This window comes from Protopterus annectens, chromosome 1.part1 (genome assembly GCF_019279795.1).
Source record: "Protopterus annectens isolate FY-2018-M chromosome 1.part1, PAN1.0, whole genome shotgun sequence".
NCBI lineage: Eukaryota > Metazoa > Chordata > Ceratodontiformes > Protopteridae > Protopterus > Protopterus annectens.
Window position 1 is genome coordinate 735812366 of NC_056726.1, and position 15051 is coordinate 735827416.

The following is a 15051-nucleotide window of genomic DNA, read 5'->3' on the forward strand; positions in this document are numbered from 1 at the left end:
AAGCCCGGATAAATGGGGAGGGTTGCGTCAGGAAGGGCATCCGGCATAAAACTTCTGCCAAAATTACTGATGCGGAGAACTTTTCATAATTGCATACCGGTTCGGTCGAGGCCCGGGTTAACAACGACCGCCACCAGTACTGTTAGCCAACAGGGTGCTGGCGGAAATTGGGCTACTGTAAGCTCAAGGAGAAGAGGAGGGCGAAGGCGTGCCCAAAGGCAGGAAGATAGGAGGAAGGTTAGGAGTGTAGCAGTGAGGGTAGGAACTTTGAATGTTGGCAGTATGACTGGTATAGGAAGAGAGCTAGCTGATATGATGGAGAGAAGGAAGGTTGATATATTGTGTGTGCAAGAGACCAGATGGAAGGGAAGTAAGGCCAGGTGTTTAGGAAACGGGTTCAAATTGTTTTATCATGGTGTGGATGGCAGGAGAAATGGGGTAGGGGTTATACTAAAGGAACAATATGCCAAGAGTGTTTTAGACGTGAAGAGAGTGTCTGACCGAGTGATGTTTATGAAGCTCGAAATTGATGGTGTAATGATGAATGTTGTTAGTGCATATGCTCCTCAAGTTGGGTGTGCGATGGAAGAGAAAGAGAAATTTTGGAGTGAGTTGGATGAAGTTGTGGTGAGTGTACCCAAGGGTGAGAGACTAGTGATTGGAGCGGACTTTAATGGGCATGTTGGTGAAGTGAACAGAGGGGATGAGGAAGTGATGGGTAGGTATGGTGTTAAGGAGAGGAATGCAGAAGGTCAGATGATTGTGGATTTTGTGAAAAGGATGGACATGGCTGTGGTGAATACGTATTTTAAGAAGAGGGTGGAGCATAGGGTGACGACAAGAGTGGAGGAAGATGCTCACAAGTTGATTATATATTATGTAGGAGGGCCAGTCTTAAGGAGATTGGAGACTGTAAAGTGGTGGCAGGTGAAAGTGTAGTTAAGCAGCATAGATTAGTGGTATGTAGAATGACGTTGGTGATCAAGAAGAGGAGGAGGAATGTGAAAGCTGTGCCAAGGATTAAATGGTGGAAGTTAAAAAGGGTGATTGTGAAGTGGAGTTTAGGGAAGAGTTAAGACAGGCACTGGGAGGCAGTGGAGAGTTACCGAATAGCTGGGTAACTACAGCAGAACTAGTAAGGGTGACTGCTAGAAAGGTGCTTGGTGTGACATCTGGACAGAGGAAGGAGGACAAGGAGACCTGGTGGTGGAATGAGGAAGTACAGGAGAGTATACAGAGGAAGAGGCTGGCTAAGAAGAAGTGGGATTGTAAAAGAGATGAAGAAAGTAGACATGAGTATAAGGAGATGAGGCGCATGGCAAAGAGAGAGGTGGCAAAGCTAAGGATAGGGCATATGGAGAGTTGTACGAGAGATTGGACACTAAAGAGGGAGAAAAGGACCTGTACCGATTAGCTAGACAGAGGGACAGAGCTGGGAAAGATGTGCAGCATGTAAGGGTGATAAAGGATAGTGAGGGAAAGGTACTCACAAGAGAGGAGAGTGTGTTGAGTAGATGGAAAGAGTATTTTGAGAGGCTGATGAATGAAGAGAATGAGAGAGAGAAGGTTGGATGATGTGGGATAGTGAATCAGGAAGTGAAACAGATTAGCAAGGAGGAAGTAAGGGCAGCTATGAAGAGGATGAAGAATGGAAAGGCTGTTGGCCCAGATGACATACCAATGGAAGCATGGAGGTGCTTAGGAGAAATGGCAGTGGAATTTCTAACTAGATTGTTTAATGAAATTTTGGAAAGTCAGAGGATGCCTGAGGAGTGGAGAAAAGTGTTTTGGTACCTATCTTTAAGAATAAGGGTGATGTGCAGAGCTGCAGTAACTACAGAGGGATAAAACTGATTAGTCACAGCTTGAAGTTATGGGAAAGAGTAGTGGAAGCAAGGTTAAGAAGGGAGGTGATGATTAGTGATCAGCAGTATGGTTTCATGCCAGGAAAGAGCACTACAGATGCAATGTTTGCTCTGAGAGTGTTGATGGAGAAATACAGAGAAGGTCAGAAGGAGTTGCATTGCGTCTTTGTAGACTTGGAGAAAGCATATGACAGGGTGCCTAGAGAAGAGTTGTGGTATTGTATGAGGGAAGTCGGGAGTGGCAGAGAAGTACGTAAGAGTGGTACAGGATATGTACGAGGGTAGTGTGACAGTGGTGAGGACTGCAGTGGGAGTGACAGATCCGTTTAAGGTGGAGGTGGGATTACATCAAGGATCAGCTCTGAGTCCTTTCTTATTTGCAGTGGTGATGGACAGGTTGACAGATGAGATCAGACAGGAGGCCCCGTGGACTATGATGCTTGCAGATGACATTGTGATCTGTAGTGAGAGTAGGAATCAGGTTGAGGAGACTCTGGAGAGGTGGAGATATGCTCTAGAGAGCAGAGGAATGAGGGTCAGCAGGGCTAAGACAGAATATATGTGTGTAAATGAGAGGGAGGGTAGAGGAATGGTGAGGATGCAGGGAGTAGAGTTGGTAAAGGTGGACGAGTTTAAGTACTTGGGATCAACAGTTCAGAGTAATGGTGAATGTGGAAGAGAGGTGAAGAAGAGAGTACAGGCAGGGTGGAATGGGTGGAGAAGAGTGTCAGGAGTGATTTGTGACAGACGGTATCCGTAGAGTGAAAGGGAAGGTCTACAAGAGTGTAGTGAGACCAGCTATGTTATATGGGTTGGAGACAGTGGCATTGACAAAAGGCAGGAGTCAGAGCTGGATGTGGCAGAGTTAAAGATGTTAAGATTTGCAATCGTGTGACTAGGATGGATAGGATTAGGAATCGGTATATTAGAGGGTCAGCTCATGTTGGACAGTTTGGAGACAAAGCAAGAGAGACGAGATTGCATTGGTTTGGACATGTGCTGAGGAGGGATGATGGGTATATTGGGAAAAAGATGCTAAGGATGGAGCTGCCAGGTAAGAGGAATAGAGGAAGGCCTAAGATAAGGTTTATGGACGTGGTGAGAGAGGACATGCAGGCGGTTGGTGTGACAGAGCAAGATGCAGAGGATAGGAAGAAGTGGAAAGAGATGATCCGCTGTGGCGACCCCTAACGGGAAAAGCCGAAAGAGAATGATGATGATGTGTGTGTGTGTGTGTGTGTGTGTGTGTGTGTGTGTGTGTGTGTGTGTGTGTGTGTGTGTGTATATATATATATATATATATATATATATATATAAACATATATATAAATACATTTCCCCTACTGTTGAATGACAGTGCTGAACGATATGTGTGAGAAAACATCACACATATCTACACACACACACACACACACACACACACACACACACATATATATATATATATATATATATATATATATATATATATATATCTACATATAAATTTATATATATACATATATATATATATATATATATATATATATATATATATATATATATATATATATATATATAAATAAATATACAGTAGTAAGCGGGTGCAAAATTGACAGTTTTGTCTGGTGTGAAATCCATGTTGGGAACACATTGTCCTTGTTTGTGAAGGCAAGACTGGTATGTTGGGGAAGGATAGTATTTATATTTGGGGAGATAGCTTGTGTCGGAGGACAGACAAGACAGCATACAGGGCAGTATATGACACATGTGGTGTGACTCTGTGGGTCTCCGTATGCACCAGACCCTGGACCTGACTTCAGGTGACAGGATCTTGTCTGTGTGTGCTCTGGGGGGGGATGTGAACACCATCCCCTGCGGTGGTTCCACCTAAAGGTAGAGCAGGACCAGCAGATGATGAAGTCCCAGGGTTGGTCCCAGATGTGCTGTGGTCTGGTAACATGGCCAGATGTGGTGGGAGAGGTGGTTCTGTTGAGAACAGGCTTCCCAAATATGATATTGTGTCAAAGTTATAGAACATATGCAGGTAGTAATAGTCCAGACAATCCAGGATTACATCTAACAGCATGCATAGATATCCCCATTAACACAAAACACCAGGTTTGGAGCAGTCACATAGCAAACAGAACACATGCATATATGGAGCCCTAGTGGCCCTTACAATGGCATGCAGGTGACATTGCTAGCAACAGGCCACCAATGATAGTGTTTCAACATGGAACATGACTAGAAACACATTGCACAATTTGTCGTACTATACAATATACGTCCCAGCAGTAGGTTTGCTGTAAAAATACCCGTTAAGTTGTGTGTTCAGATTATTGTTACAGATATGGTGGTGGGTAGACAGAGATGTCAATTAACAACTATTATATCCTTGCAGTATGAGGTACTCAGACCTTTTTACTTCTTTATGTCCTTCAGGCACCATGTCTAGAAAGCATTTGCCAGTTTATTCCCCCCAGGAAAATGAAGTCATAATAAACTACCTGGTGCAACACTACCACACCCTGTTTGGCTGTACAGCCCATGGTTTGCAGGAGAGGACCGGCCTGTAGAACGAGCTAGTCCACATGGTAAACGATGTCAACCTGCTTAACTGCAGTTATATACAGGTCTGACATCTGTGCACTAACCTCATCTGCCACGCCCGTCAGCATGGTGCTGCAGTGAGGAGGGACCAGCTAGCCATGGGGGGGGCATTCAGCCCCCCCGACACATGCTGAGGAGCTCATCACCAGCCTCGAGGTGCCTGCCCACCAGCAAAGACAAGACCCAGTTGATAGCATTGTGGAGGTGAGTGCTACTCACACAATGGATGAGGAGTATGCAGGTAAGGCCCTAGGGCACATCAGTAGTCCAATGTTGCTTATCCATCTGCATCTGTTGATTTTAATCATGCATATGTGAGATAAAATATATTTAGTCTGTTGCTGCAGTGTAGTAATGAACAGATGTGCATAATCTGTAGTATTGTGGGTTTGTACGGTTGATGTACTGAAATGCTGCTCTCACCCTGTACCAGTGCCACAGGTGTGGCTACTGACATCACATGTCTCACACAACTATGTAGGTCCCTATGGTATACCTCTGGGGCAGCAGCCTGTAGCTGGTGAGTATGGTGTTGTGTGTTCAGGTTTGCCAATACACCGGCCATGTTATGGCCATGGTATTTTCCATGCACACATTTAACACACCTAGCCATAATGCATGCTGTACATGTTCAGTTAGTGTTGCTGTTAATTGCACTGCATCACAGTGGTCACCATGGTGGCATATCTGAAGAGTATGTAAGAGTCCTGCAATATAACTAACAACCTGTCATTGCAAGATGTGTGCAGAGAGATCAACATTATGGTGGGAAAAATGGCCGACAGCAGCAACATGTCTGAAACATCACATTTATACAGTGCTACAACAGTGCTGTCCAAAACGTATGTCCATCATATTTGCCCACTCACCTGCAACAGAGGCAGCCATGGCTTGCACACATCTTATAAGCCATGGAATGGATCCCATACCCAACAGGTAGCACGCAGGAGTGGGACATGTAGCCTTACCTCACCGTTGCATATACCATGGCAAACAGTGCAGACAGTCATGTACATGAGGAGGATGTATGGGACAACATTAATGTAGAAAATAAACAGATGGCCATTCAAGACAGATGATGTCACATGTTGCAAACTGGTCATGGAAGCTGCCTAGCAACATGCTGCAACACTGAGGAAGTTGCAGGAATATCTAGCAAGTATTGGCTGTGCAGTACCTGTCTCGATAATCGCCTGGGCTCTGCATAAGTGTGGCCTATGGGTTAGGGTAATCAGATGGGACAGTTATTCCACAGGTAACATAATCCAGGGCTCTTTACAGCTAGCATATGCATAACATCAGAAGTCCCCCAAAGGCATGCATTGCAAGGTGTAATGGTGTACCAAGACCAAGTTCAAAACCTGGGACATGTATTTTCTGCAAAATGAAGTAGATCCCTTCACATACACACACACTCTTACTTGGCAACACTGAGACTAGAACCCCGACCAAGGTAGTTATTGCTACAAATGAGTATGGCCCTAATTGCACACACCACACAGTTTTTAGGATGAGGTGTGTCCCGGGTTACTTGTTAAGTGAAGAACATCACCAGGCCTTGTACAGTAAGGTAATGGGGGATGTACCAGTTGTTTATGAACAATACATAGTGTGACATACTGTCATATACACATTGACAAACACATAACAGTCATACACACATCTGAGAGACCTAGGTTTATCAGTGCTAACTACCTTGTCAGTGTGTCCATTCTGTTACAGATAAGTTGGACACAGCACATGCATCATTGGGGTGGATAGTGTAATCAGTTACCTGTATGGCTGATAGTGACAGTGGTCCCCATACAGTGGACCTTGGGACATGTGCAGAGTTGTGGCTGAAGGCACAAAAACAGGACCAATATTGACATGTTGCTGTGATAAACTCATACATTTAGTGGTGTAACAGGGTTTGTTGTGACATGTCTTCTGAGGAATATGAAGTCAGTAACTCACATGGCTGTCACCGTGTAATGACTGCAATCCTCAGAGTATGCTACTGCATTTCTAAAGATAGGAAATGTGTGAGTAATTGCACATGGATGTAGACATTTATGGTTGAGGATTGTCGATAATAATCTTAACAATGTTTGGAAAATGTTGGCCTTGTAATGTTGACAATGAGATATGTAGCTCCTCGAGATAATGATGTGGCAGAACCCACACTGCAATGGACCCTGTCATTACACAATCACCCACAAAAGGCACTGATAACACACACACACATACCAGTACTGAGTTTCAACCCCCAACCTGACTATGTATTGCTATTACATTGTTACGCAGTCAATGCGCACGCCATGGAGCTTACATGTTGGAGAGCTGTCCAAAGGTATCTTTGAAGGTGAGTGACATTAGCAACAGTGATAAAAGAGTGATAAGGGAAGTGTAGTATATGTGACTGTCCACAAAAGCAGGTGTCATGGAAGACACAACCACACTCTCTCAGGGAATCACACACACTATCACAGTTGGCAGGGTCTGGTTTTGAGCTCCTTCCTAACTAGTTTACTACACTACAATATTACACAGCTATCACATGTGCCACAGAGCTTATCAGCCTGATATATGGCCAAAGGGTTATTTCAAGGTGACTGACATAAGCAGGCATGCTACAGTAGGGCAATGGGAGGTACAGTGAGTGTGAATGGCTTCAAAATCATTAATCTAATCACACACACACACTCACACACACACACACACACACACACACACACACACACACACACACACACACACTTGCCAGTACTGATATACATGGGTTCATTGCTTCACAGGTGTGTAGTAGTTGACTGTGCCAGAAGGCTGTACAAGGCTAGGCAAAGGGAATACCCTGGCATCAGGCCACATGACAATGATCTCCAGTGTGGCCCAGGGGTGTAGTCCCTGGATTGGCCACACAGGTGGGTACTGCATTCACCATCCACTCATCTGGGTTACTATTGTGGGTGGCCAGTGCAATGCTTGCCATGTATGTGATCTATATTCCATAACATGGACAGTGTCTGGGTTGTGCACATGTCCCACATGCATGTTCTGTGATGTGTGGACGTGGTCTATGGGGCATGTTGTGTGGATAGATTGCTCTCATCTCATGTTGCATTCCTGACCTCATGTGGTGAGACCTGGCTATGGAACTGAGGTTGTGCCCGCACCTACATTAACAGCATGATACAGGTATTCAGTGGAGTTAGTGGCATCTGTCCATACAGGGGATGTGTATAAGGCATGATATTCCCTTGTGGGTTACATTTGCAGACTCTGCAGTTGAATGAAAGCATCCAGTGGGGAACATAGCAAAGGACCACTGTAAACATTTATTTGCCTATTGTAGAGATGGAACAGGGTGCCATATCCTTTTACTTGCTGGATAACACACACTCAGTCAGGAGATGTTACACATCACAGTACATTCTGATGTCAGTGGCAGTGCTGTGGTCAACAGGCATGCAGTCTACTGCAATCACAACATGGTTACTATCTGTGGGCAATATGCAGGGAACTACCAATATAGTGGCTGTTGCCTAACCAGGTGTGTTTGTGTATGAGACATGAGTTGAGAGTGTTCTCTGAGTAATACAAGGGTTGCCTATATTGTTCACCAGTCCATAATGTCACATGCAGGGCTATGGATTGTCTACACCAGCCTATCTGCTGTTTGACATCTGTTGTCCTTGTAAGGTGGACATTGTGATGTATAGTAGGTCCTCAATATAATAATATAGCAAAACCCACCCCACAATGCATCCTGTCATTACACAATCACAGCAACCTCCCCACAGGATACTGATGAAACACACACACACACACACACACACACACACACACACACACACACACACACACACAAGATTTGAACTTTCTGACAGTCGACGTGAAGGACTTATATTCATCGGTCCCCCGCTAAGAGGGTATAGAATGGGTCAGTTACATGTTACATGAGGAAGGGGCACCAGCAGAGGAAATCACCTTGTTGAAGTCATCTTAGACATTATTCTACCATACAATTCCATCATGTTCAGTAACAAGTTCTACCTCCAGAACATAGATGTAACAATGGGTTTACCTTGTGAGGTCAGTGTAGCAAATCTAGTGATGGCCTACTGAGAGGAGGAGTATGTGAAGAAATCAGGGCAGACCCCATATCAGATCCACCATTACACCCATTATTTGAATGATATTTTCATGTTAATAGAAGGAGACCATACCAAAACAGAAGAATTGGTTTCATACTTCAACAGTACCACACAATTTTTATCTTTCACATTCACTTTTGGGAAAGATAACATTGCATATCTGGACATTAACCTAAGTAAAGACTGCACTAACAGTTGCTATTCAGCAACTATATACAGGAAAGAAATGTACTCAAACACCTCTTTACACTACAGTAACAGCCACCTCTTCATCAAAAAAGATTGGTGGTGAAGGGGCAACTAGTGAGGGCAGCAAGGATGGTCACAAAAGATGAAGACTTTTCCACTGAATGTAGTAAACTACAGGGTGTGTTTTCTCAAAAGGGTTACCCAAACCATTTATTGAATCAAATAATGACAGAAGTGCAGTCAAAAACATCAAGAGGTTTTTATAAACCAATATTGGATAGGAAAACCATTTCAGATAACTTAACATTAGATTTGTACACAAAAACAGGCACTAACAATCTTGGACAGGGTAGTTTGATTACTCCATTTAGTTCAGATGCATATGAGATCATGAGGATCATCACTAAGAGCCAGGACATTTTATAGAATGACCCAACTACCAGGTCAAGAATAGAGGGTCCACCTAAATTAGTTTTCAAACGGGGCCACAACCTAAAAAATATCTTGGAAGCTAACCATGGTATGTACCAGTATGCAGTTAGGTATGGTATGTCCAGATGTAACATGTGCTATTATTACCCACACATGTCTACAGGGTCAGCCTTTACCATTAGAGATAAAGTGTATCCAATAAAACACAAATGTAACTGTCAGACTAAAGCTGTGGTCTATGTAGCTCAATGTCAGCAATGTCCAGCATTCTACATAAGGAAAATGGACAGGAGGTTCAGGGAAAGAGTGTACGGACACCTGTACCATATAAAGAAAGGGAGTCAAGAGAATGCCCTAAGTAGATACAAGCAGGAATACACAGACCACATATTTAAATTTAAGGCAATAGACATTGTGAAGTTTGACGGAAGAGGGGGGGGGCCAGAATATTTACATTTAGAAAGGTTAGAGTTATTGTGGCAACTCAAGACTACGACTTGTGCTTACCCTGGGTTAAATGAGGTTTACTCTATTTGTTGTATTTTAAAGTTAAGAAACCTCCAGAGGTGACTAACATGATGAATTGTAGGACAAACTAGCTATGTCAAATATATAACAGTTGTCTCAGTACAAGCTAATACGTACAATCTCTTAACAGCAGTTAGTTTAGCAACACATAATTCAAATGTGGATGCCATGCCATAATGTATAGACAGGAATGCTGTTTGTATTTCCATGTATCCATATATAATTGTTACCCCGATATTTATATATATATATATATATATATATATATATATATATATATATTTAATGTTTTATTCTAATGTTTAACTTTAGGATGCTATTACATGCTGCATAAGACAGAAAAGTGTTCTGAACATTTTTATGGATTTTATGAATTAGTACATTTTACTACTTCTTTATACTTCACCATTCTGGTATATGCATTTTATGAAGATTTATATATATATATATATATATATATATATATATATATATATATATATATATATTTTTTTTTTTTTTTTAATATTTTCAAACATTTTTAACAACATTTCTTAAATATTTAAATATTTTTAATAACTGTGTGTTTACATATTATGGGTATGATTTACTATGTCACAATACTGGACAAGAGAGTGTGTATACTTACTTGCCTTTTAATAAGACCAGGGGCTGTTTTGAAAGAAACTGTTAAAGGAAGTAATTACTTATTGAGTGGGCCCTCATAGCATCCTCAGTGTGTTGGGAATGGGACTATAACACGTGATCAAAAATTCAGATGTTCAAACACGTAATGATCGACCCCAGTTGAGCGAACTGGCATAATGTTGAATGGCTGAAAAAAATAACAAAAACCCAAACAAACCATTAAACTGCTTTATGCAGGGGGTTAAGCCTCCCTGCACCCCCACATCCCCCGCTACTTAAATATACCAACTCTGAGACCACACTACATTGTAGTAAACGGAAATCTCCCCTTACGGAGATTTCCATTTTATGTGTTCAACATTCTGCAGTTTCACTCAATTGGGGTCAATCATTATGTGTTCAAATATCTGAATTTTCAATCACATAATATAGACCAGTTGGGAATAGCCCTGACACATTGGTTAACTAACAACATGCTTGAACCATGGACTGTATTTAAATGCACTGGTTTTAGTGAATGCCTTTACCTGAAGACGTCTCACCACCAGATGGGACGAAAAGCACTTTGTCTTCACAGTTGTTTTATCATCTACTTCAATATATATTCTGTATTTTTTATTTGTGCCTGTGCTATATTAAAGAAAAGGTACTACAGCACTTGGAGTGGACTTACCTTCTTCCACAAGTCTCTTGGATTGATGTCTGGGATTAAAACTGCTATCTGACTAGTACATCACACTATAGCATTATGCAGTTATTGCATGTGCCACGGAGCTTTCAGGGCTGAATCTTGTCCAAGGAGGTATTTCAAGGTGACTGACATCAGCTGGCTTGCTAAAGTAGGGCAGTGGGATGTGTAGTGACTGTGAATTGCCTCAAACGCATTACTCTCTATAAAGACACACACACACACACACACACACACACACACACACACACACACACACACACACACACACACACAAAAATGCACACAGCTTTATAGTTGCCATGTGAGGGATTAGACCTCCTACCTAACTAGTATGTTACACCATAGCATTATTCAGTTTTTGCATACTCCACAGAGCTTATAGGGTTAACCTATATCCAAAGGTGTATTTGAAGGTGAATGACATCAGCAGGATTGCTAAAGTAGGGAAGTGGGATGTGGCCTAAAAAGCATTGTTCTCTATAAACACACACACACACACACACACACACACACACCACACACACACACACACACACACACACACACACACACACACACACACACACACACACAAATGCACATGGTTTCATAGTTGCCATGTGAGGGATTACAATTCCTACCTACCTTGTATGTTACACCATAGCATTATTCAGTTATTGCATGCTCCACAGAGCTTATAGGGTTAGCCTATATCCAAAGGTGTATTTCAAGGTGAATGACATCAGCAGCCTTGCTAATTAAGGCAATGGAATGTGCTGTGTCTATGAATGGTCTCAAAACCATTGAACTCTACACACACAAGCACACACACACACACACACACACACACACACACACACACACACACACACACACACACACACACAGAGTTTCACAGTTGCCATGTTTGGGATTAGAACTCCTACCTAACTAGTACATCACCCTATAGAATTCATAGGTTCATAGGTTCATAGGTTCATACTAGGCTATCTGCCCAAGGGAATTTATAAGCCTAGCCCAGTGTTTTGTGGCTTTCGCCACCCCTTTAGTTTGAAGGATACTATGCCCATTGTTTTGCTGTGCCTCTGTCAAGCAGTGACACTGAGGTAATCCCTGGGGTATACCTGCGATCTCCCATCCATTGGTCAAGATTTCTCTTGAACAAAGCCAGCGAGGTGCTCTGCCTCACATGTACTGGGATTTTGTTCCAAACCTAGGGAGTCTCTGGGTGATGAATCTGTCCCTCCAGCACGTCCTATTAATAACCGTGTTAAGGTTTAAGTCTCTTGCCCTTGTAGTTCTGATGGATTTAGATTTTTTGAGGTGAAGCATGTTCATCAATTCTGGGTTGGACATGGCCTTGTATGTCAGGCACAGGTCACCTCTGAGCAGACGGTAAGCGACTGAATAGAGCTGGAGTTCCTTCAGTCGGGCAGCATAAGACATATTTTTGAGACCCTTTATCCTTTTGGTGAGGAACTTTTGGGGCCTTTCCAATTGCTGCAGGTGTTGGGTCAGATATATTCTGAATGGGGCATTGTACTCAATCATTGGTCTGATGAGTGATGAGTACAGGGGAACGATGACCTCCCTTGATCTAGATGTGAATCCCTTCACGATCAGGTGGGCAATGTAGAAGGTCTTCCTAACTACTTTGGCAACGTGAGTGTCAAACGAAAGGTTACTGTCAACCTGAGTCCCCAGATCCCTGATAACCTCTTCTGTGCTTAGTGGATTGCCACCTATATGGTAGCTAGGGGTAACCTTGTTTTTCCCGAAGGGTATGACTATGCATTTTTTGGCGTTTAACTTTAGGCCATGGCTCTGGCACCAGTTATCCATTTCTATAAGACCCTTCTGAAGGATATCTGTGTCAGATGTGTTCTTGACTATGGCGCCCAGTTTGCAGTCATCTGCAAACTTTGTCAGCCATAACCCTCCTGTGTTTGCTTGTACTTCTGAAAAGTAGATGCCGAACAAGTGTGGGCCCAGGACTGAGCTCTGTGGGACACCACTTGTGACAGGCTTTGAGTCTGACATGACGCCAGCAACTCTGACCCTGTGGGTTCTGTCACTTAGCCAGTTTGCAACCCATCTTGTGACGTATGGGTTAACATTTAAGCTGGTGAGTTTTTCAATGATACCTGAGTGGGGTATTGTGTCGAAAGCCATTGCCAGGTCAAGGTAGGCTGTGTGGACTGCCTTGCCCTCATCAATGGCCTTGGTGACTGTTTCGAAAAAGTCAACCAAGTTTAAAAGGCATGATCTGCCTTTGACAAAGCCAAACTGGGTTGGATCCAATGTCTGCAAGTCCCCTATGTCTTTATTTATGAGTTCCATTATGATCCTCTCCATAGCTTTGCAGACCAGGCTTGTCAAGCTGATGGGACGGTAATTTCCAGGGTCGGTGGAGGCACCGCCTTTGTGAAGTGGGACCACAGTTGCCGTACTCCACTCCTTGGGTACGTATCCTGAGGTGAGGCTAAGATTAAACAGCTGCCTTAACTGTGGGTTTAATTCCTCATTGAGTTCGTGGAGCACACAACCGGGGACACCATCTGGTCCCATGGATGCTGTGTTTTTTGCCTTGGAGAGAGCAGTTCTCACCTGAGCATTTGAGATGTTTGGGGGGCTACAATCCTCTGGTATAGATATGTCTCCTTTTGGGGGGGAGGGGGGGAATTTGCACTGAACCTGTCAGCCAGTATGTTGGCAATGTCTGTAGGTTCAGTGATTTTTACATCATTTTGAACTAATTCTGAGCATATCTGGGAGTTTCCTCCCAGGTTTCTAACATAGCTAAAAAAGGCCTTATGATTGTCTTTTGAGTCCTTAGTGACTTTTCTCTCAAAATTTACCTTTGATGATTTTATGAGAGATCTTAGTTTTTTACTTATAATGATCAAGGGTGTCTTCCCTTTTAAGGATTTTGCTCTATCTTGTAGTAGCTTCCTCCTTTTGTTGTAGAGCTTGTTTATGGCTAGGGTCCACCAGAATGGACGCTTGCCTTTGGTACAAAGAGTCTTTGTTTTGTTTGGGATTGCCTGATCCATGCAGTCCTGTAGGTGCTGGTAGAAGGCATTTGTAAGTGATTCAGCGACTTGAGTAATGGTTTCCGCAGGCTCGGGGGCCTTGAAAGAGACCACACTAGTCTTTAGAAGTGTGAAGTTGACTTTTGAGAAGTTTTCACTGTAGTCTTTTTTATCTGGGGTGGGGGCGAGATGTGGACTTCCAGTGAGATTAGTTTATGATCTGATCTCACCAGTGAGGGGTATACTTCTGGTGTTGAACATTGTGACCCCATGTTCATGATGATATCTAGTATGTTTTCTCCTCTTGTGGGGATGGTGAGTAGTTGTTCCATGGCATTTGAGTTTATGAACTCTAGGAACCTTTGGGCTAGAGTGTTGGGGCTTGAGTAGTGATCCCAGTCAATATTCGGGTAGTTGAAATCACCTAGTATGATGGTGTTTGGAGATACATTTATCCCCTCCAGTGTTTTCAGGAAAGCTATGTGAGGTTCCTGAGTTTGAGAGGGTGGCCTGTAACATGCTACAAATTGCAGAGCAGTCTTGCCTATGGTTAATTGCACCTGGATGGTCTCTGATGCATCGTGCGTTGCCACCGACCTTGAGGTGTGGGTGTCCTTGATGAATATGGACACCCCCCCTCCTTTCTTGGTGTTGTCCGGATTTTGGGGCCGGAATGCATGATATGAGGTAAAACCTGATACTGCCGGGGTGCTCTCAGGAGCCTTGAACCAGGTTTCTGTCACAGCACAGACATCGATGTTCTCCATACTGAGAAGGGCTTTGAGTGTGTGCATCTTGAGGTTGAGACTTCTGGCATTGAGCAGCATTACCCTTAGTTTTTTCCTTTTGTGTTCTAGGGTGGTAGGTTTAGAATTTGAGCCTTGCCTAAAAAGGCACTATGGGGTGGCAAGAGCCTTTGCCAATATCCAGAAGCCCAGGGGTGACAGGTGCAAGCCATCCCTTGCGAAGCAGTGTGGCTT